Source organism: Choloepus didactylus, chromosome 23, assembly GCF_015220235.1.
Source record: "Choloepus didactylus isolate mChoDid1 chromosome 23, mChoDid1.pri, whole genome shotgun sequence".
Taxonomy (NCBI): Eukaryota; Metazoa; Chordata; class Mammalia; order Pilosa; family Megalonychidae; genus Choloepus; species Choloepus didactylus.
Genome location: NC_051329.1, coordinates 9814310 through 9821639, shown reverse-complemented (window position 1 = coordinate 9821639; position 7330 = coordinate 9814310).

The window sequence follows — 7330 nt, the reverse complement described above, 5'->3', positions numbered from 1 at the left end:
TTTTTAAATTTTATTTTGAAATAAATTCAAACTTACGGGAACAGTTGCAAAAACAATCAAACCCCATACACGGAACTCCAGCATACCCCGACCCCCCTCCCCCAATACCCCGATCCACTAACTTGAACATCCTGTCACACCACCATTTCTTTCTTTCCCTCCCTCCCTCCCTATCATCCATCATCTATTGCTCTGTCTTTGCAGACTACCCATCTTAACTTCTCCATGAACACGACTGTCACACCCTCTGAGCTCAAGTCAACTCAGATGCAGTTTCCTGCAGAGACTGAAGAGCTGGCTCTGTCCCAGTGCCAAGATTCCAGAGGAGAGAATCATGTGGGTCCAGCTGGGGTCAAGGTCCCACTTGTGGTCCAATCAGCTGTGGCCGGGAGGATAGGGTCAGACCAGATAATCAAGACTGTTACAATTGTAACTGAAATAAGAATGCAGAAGCTCTGTGTGAGGGCTGTGATGCTCCCCCATGAGGAAAGTATATGAAGTTTGGTGCTGTTATTTTGTGACATGTACATTGTTTTTCCAAGGCCATGGCTGTCTGCTTCCTGTTTTGTTTTTTTGTGTGTGTTTGTTTGTTTTTAATTTATTTAAAGTTGACATTCCAGAGGGTTCCACAATTGCGGATTAGGAGAGACAGCAAAATTCTCCTGTGAAAACAATAGATAAGGACAGAAAGTGCTCCAGAAGAGCAGTTCCAGGGCACCAGCTGGGCAGGAACTTCTACACCCACAGTGAAGTTGTTGTTGGAGAAACTAAGAGGCTGCGTTTAGAAATGGGTGAGTGTTCCGCCTGGAACACCGCCAGGGAAAGGGTACCATATACAAGGGAAACAACGTAAGACTAAGTACTGTCTACTCAGCAGGCACCATGGACGCAAGAAGGCAGTGGTATGACAGTTAAAATTCTGAAAGAGAAAAATTGCCAGCCAAGAATTCTTTATCCAGCAAAGCTCTCCTTCAAAATTGAGGGAGAGATTAAAGTTTTCAGAGATGCCGAGACAATTTGTTAACAAGAGACTATCCTATAAGAAATGCTAAAGAGAGCTCTACCAGCTGAGAAAAAAAAGAAAGGAGAGAGAGGTCTGGAGAAGGGCACAGAACTGAAGAGTTTTAGTAGAAAAAATACATCTGACAAATAAGAGCCAAAGGATAAGATGGCTGATTCAAGAACTGTCTCCATAGTAATAACTTTGAATGTGACAGATTAAACTCCCCAATTAAAAGATATAGATTGGCAGAATGTATTTAAAAATTTGAAGCATCAATATGTTGTTTACAAGAGACTCATCTTAGACCCAGAGACACAAAGAAATTGAAAGTGAAAGGATGGAAAAAAATATTCCACGTAAGCTACAGCCAAAAGAAAGCAGGGGTAGCAATATTAATTTCAGATAAAACAGACTTTAAATGCAAGGATGCCATAAGAGATAAAGAAGGACACTATATACTAATAAAAGGGACAATTCACCAGGAAGAAGTGACAATCATAAATGTTTATGTACCCAATCGAGGTGCTCCTAAGTACATAGACAAATATTGGCAAAACTGAAGGAAGCAATAGATGTTTCCACAATAATTGTGGGAGACTTCAATACACTACTCTCTCCTATGGGTGGATCAACCAGACAGAGGACCAATAAGGAAACTGAGAACCTAAACAATGTGATAAAGGAATTAGACTTAACAGACATATGTAGAGCATTACATCCCAAATTACCAGGATATACATTCTTCTCTAGCATTTATGGAACTTTCTCCAGGATAGATCATATGCTGGGGTATAAAACAAGCCTCAATAAATTTAAAAAGATTGAAATTATTCAAAGCACATTCTCTGACCACAATGGAATACAACTAGAAGGAGTCAATGACTATCAAAGATCCAGAACAAATATCTGTAGATTAAACAAAACACTCCTAAACAATCAGTGGGTCAAAGAAGAGATTGCAAGAGAAATTGCTAAATATCTAGAGTCAAATTAAAACAAGAACACCACATATCAAAACTTACGGGATACAGTGAAGGTGGTATTGAGGGGGAAATTTATAGCTCTAAATACATACATGAAAAAGGAAGAAAGAGCTAAAATCAAATAACTAATGGAACAACTGAAGAAGCTAGAAAATGGATCAGCAAACTAATGCTAAAGCAAGCAGAAGAAAAGAAATAACAAGGATTAAAGCAGAAAAAAAATGATATGGGGAACAAAAAAACAACAGAGAGAATAAATAAACCCAAAAGTTGGTTCTTTGAGAAGATCAATAAGATTGACAAACCCTTAGCTAGACTGACAAAGTCAAAAAGAGAGAAGACCCAAATAAACAAAACAATAAATGAGACGGGGGACACTACTGCGGATCCTGAAGAAATTTAAAATATCGTAAAAGGATACTATGAACAACTGTATGTCAACAAACTAGATAATTTAGAGGAAAAGGATAACATCCTGGAAACACATGAACAACCTCAACTGGCCAGAGAAGAAACAGAAGACTTCCACAAATTAATCACAAGTAAAGAGATTGAATCCATCATCAAAAACTTCCCTACAAATAAAAGCCCAGGGCCAGATGGCTTCACAGGGGAATTCTACCCAACTTTCCAAAAAGAACTGACACCAATCCCACTAAAATTCTTTCACAAAATTGAAGAAAATGAACACTACCTAACTCATTTTATGAAGCCAACATACTCTAATAGCAAAACCAGGTAAAGATGCTACAAGAAAGGAAAACTACAGGCCAATCTCCCTAATGAATATAGATGCAAAAATTCTCAACAAAATACTTGCAAATCAAATCCAAAAAAAATTGAATTAAAAAAATCATACACTATGACCAAGTGGGGTTCACCTCAGGCATGTAAGGGTGGTTCAACATAAGAAAATCAGTCAGTGTAGTACAACATATTAACAAATCAAAAGGGAAAATCAAATGGTCATGTCAATAGATGCTGAAAAAGCATTTGACAAAATTCAGCATCCTTTTTTGATAAAAACACTTCAAAGGTAGAAATCGAAGGAAACTTCCTCAATATAATAAAGGGCATATATGAAAAACCCACAGCCAGCATTAGTAGTTAATGATGAGAGACTGAAAGCCTTCCCTCTAAGTAAGATCAGGAACAAGACAAGGATGCCCGCTGTCACCACTATTATTCAACATTGTGCTAGAAGTTCTAGCCAGAGCAATCCAGCAAGACAAAGATATAAAAGGCATCCAAATTTGAAAGGAAGAAGTAAAATTGTCATTATTTGCAGATGATATGACCTTATATTTGGAAAACCCTGAGAAACTGGCGACACAGCTACATGAGCTAATAAATTTAGCAAAGTGGTGGGATACAAGATTAATACACAAAAGTCAGTAATGTTCCTATACACCAGAAATGACCTAACTGAGGAGACACTCAAGAAAAAGATTCCATTCTCAATAGCAACTAAAAAAATCAAGTACCTAGGAATAAACTTAACCAAGGATGTAAAAGACCTCTACACAGAAAATTACATAACTTGACTAAAAGAAATAAAAGGGGACTGTATTAGTTAGCGTTCTCTAGGGAAACAGAATCAACAAGAGATATCTATAAATATAAGATTTTATGAAAGTGTCTCATGCAACTGTGCATATGCATGAGTCCAAATTCCATAGGGCAGGCAGCAAACTGGCAACTCCAATGAAGATGTTCAATGAACTCAGGCAGTGAACCAGCAACTTCAATGAACGTGTTCGATGAACGCCTCAGGAATGAAATGGCAGCTTTGACGAACTCCTCAGGAAATACTTCCTGGTTAGCTGAAGAAGTGAAGGTCCTCTATCTGTCTTGCTTAAAAGGCTACAACTGATTGGATTAAATCCAGCTGACTGCATTCTCTCATTGTGGAAGACACGCCCTTCATTGATGTAATCAGTCACAGCTGCAGCCAACTGACTGAGATTTAATAAACCAGCCTTCTGGTTTATTAACCAGCCACAAATGTCCTTGCAGTAACAGCTGGGCCAGTGCTCGCTTGACCAGACACCTGGGCACCATCATCTGCCCAAGATGATATATGAAGCTAACCATCATAGGGCCTGAATCTCACCTTTAAGGGAGACTTGAAAAGGCTGCAGGTTGTCATCTGGGGGAACAGGAGGCCGCGCGGTGAGGGCAAGGAAGAGGTCAGAGTTGGGAGCATGAGCTTGGGTTTCTAGGGATGAGGTGGGAGGTCCCCTACCTCTAGCTACCATACTTACTTTTCTGAGAAATCCAACAGATCATCTTATCTAAGGCATCCTGGAGCTAATGCCACATCTCGTGGTGGGATGGAGTGTGAGTGAAGGTCAGACTCTCTGCCTCCAGACCCCATCGCTTCCCAGCCAAAACTGCTCCTGTGAGTGGGGGTGCAGGCTGCTGCTGGTTGCCCATCCCCTCAGTGTCCACACTGACCACAGCATCACTGACCATAATTGCTATGTTGATCCTAATGTTCACAAGAATGATGAGGCCCAGAAGAAGGAGCAGGAAGTCCTTGGCATTCTGGGGGCTTTCTTGGTATTGATTGCAGCACCTCATGTTATCACACCAGAGCTAGTCTTCCATGGTGGGGGGTTCCTAGGGCTACCATGGCCGTGCCCTGCCCCCTCCCCAGCCCTGAATCACACTGCACTCATGCAAGGCCCTGGGGACACCTACCAGCTGGTGAGGGAGCCAGGTCACAATGAGGTGAGTTGGGGGCAGTCACAATGGAGAGGTGGCAGCTCTTTGGTCCATACTGCTGGATACCCCTACCATCAGCACCCACCTGAGGGAGCCCAGTCCTCATATACAGAAAGATATTCTGTGTTCCTGGACAGGAAGGCTAAACATCGTTAAGATGTCAATCCTACCCAAAATGATCTACAGATTCAATGAAATACCAATCAAAATTCCAACAACCTATTTTGCAGACTTGGAAAAGCTAGTTATCAAATTTATTTGGAAGGGAAAGGGGCCTTGAATTGCTAAAAACATTCTAAAAAAGAAAATGAAGTGGGAGGACTTACACTTTCTGACTTTGAAGCTTACTATAAAGCCACAGTAGTCTGACAGCATGGTATTGGCACAAATATAGACATATTGATCAATGGAATTGAATTGAGAATTCAGAAATAGACCCCCAGATCCATGGTTGTCTGATTTTTGATAAGCCCCCTGTTCTAGTTTGCTAATGTTGCAGAATGCAAAACACCAGAGATGGACTGGCTTTTATAAAAAGGGGGTTTATTTGGCTATACAGTTACAGTCTTAAGGCCATAAAGTGTCCAAGGTAACACATCAGTAATCAGGTACCTTCACTGGAGGATGGCAAATGGCGTCCGGAAAACCTCTATTAGCTGGGAAGGCACGTGGCTGGCGTCTGCTCCAAAGTTCTGGTTTCAAAATGGCTTTCTCCCAGGACATTCCTCTCTAGCAAGCTTGCTCTTCTTCAAAACGTCACTCACAGCTGCACTCCGTTCAGTCTCTTTGAGTCAGCATGTTTTATATGGCTCCACTGATCAAGGCCCACCCTGAATGGGTGGGGTCACACCTCCATGGGAGTATCCCACCAAAGTCACCACCCACAGCTGGGTGGGACACATTCCAAGCAAATCTAACCAGCACCAAAACGTCTGTCCCACAAGACCACAAAGATAATGGCATTTGGGGGACACAATACATTCAAACTGGCACATTCCACCCCCTGGACCCCAAAAAGACATTATCTTTCCAAATTCAAAATACATTCATTTCATCACAATATCACAAAAACTTAAACCATTTTGGTAACAAAAGTTAAGTACAAAATCCCATCAAAATCAAATATAGGCGTGGTCAGTCCTAAGGCATACTTTTCCTTTAGCTTGGATCTGTGGACTTAGAACAAGTTATATGCTTCCAATATACAAAGGAGGGACATTCATAGGATAAACATTTCCATTGCCATAAGGAGAAAGAGTAAGGAAAACAGGGTTAACAGGACCAAAACAGTTCCTAAAACCTCAGGACAAACTCCATTAGATTTCAAAGTCTGAGAGTCATTTACAGAACAACGTTGCATCCTTGGGGCTTGAGAGAGTGGGAGTCCAACCCTTCCTAAGGGCCTTTTCGGCAGCCCTTTCCTCTCCAAACGCTTAGGTGAGTGCTCCAACATACCCACACATTGGGGAGACCACCTTCTCGGCCCCACCCTCCTCAAACATTGGGGCAGCTCCCGGATTCCCTTCCATCTCCGGGGCACACGCTCAACCCCTTCAGAACAGTGTGGTGGCAGCCAGGCTCTCCCCAATTCCCTGGGAATGTGCTCCACCCTCTTTGGGACCTCGGGTGGCAAAACTCTTCCAGAGCATCTAGGTGGAATGCCCACCCTCGACCTCCGGGGCAAACTCACCCTTTCCATGCGTGTGGGCTGCTCCACTCTCCCAGCCCGAGAACTCTTGACTCTAGACCTCAACCTCCATGGCTCTGTCTTTGAAGAAATTTTTCCTGCAATTTGTTCCTTGTCTGTCTCCTCCAGTCCAGACTGGCAGCGGCTCTGTCTATAAAGTTCTCGCAAAAGTTCTGTTGGTTTTGCATGAAGCACACAGGGGTCAAAGCCATCAGACAATAGGAGTTTCCACAAATCCTTTCTGGATAATTCCATCTCCAATCTTGGCTTGTACTGAAATGGCGGCTGGGTTCCATGTTTGGTTACATCCTCACATTGGGCTGTAGCTTCTGGGATTCCACCCCCTGGAAGCTCATAATTTTCCAAGCCATCAGCTTCTGGTTTCTTTGAACCCAAGAGTTCAGTTCTAAGTTTATCTCTCTCTGCTCGCATTTTACTATAAGCTGCAAGGAGAAGCCAGGGTATATCCTCCACATGTAGTCTGGAGATCTCCTCAGCTAAGTATTCCAGGTTATCACTTTTAAATTCTTCCTTCCATCTGACACCAGGACTCAATTTTGCCAAATTCTCTGCCACTTTAAAACAAAGATCGCCTTTCTTCCAGTTTACAACAACACATTGATCATCTGTGTTCAAGGCCTCGTCAGAAGTATCTTTAGAGTCCATATTTCCACAAACAGTCTCTTTAAAGCAGTTTTGGCCTTTTCTATCAAGCTCCTCACAACTCTTCCAGAAACTCCCCATTATCCATTTAAAAAGCCATTCCAACATGTTTGGTATTTGTAAACTCAGCAGCAAAAGCACCCCACTCTCAGTACCAAAATCTGTTCTAGTTTGCTAATGCTGCAGAATGCAAAACACCAGAGATGGACTGACTTTTATAAAAAGGGGGTTTATTTGGCTATACAGTTACAGTCTTAAGGCCATAAA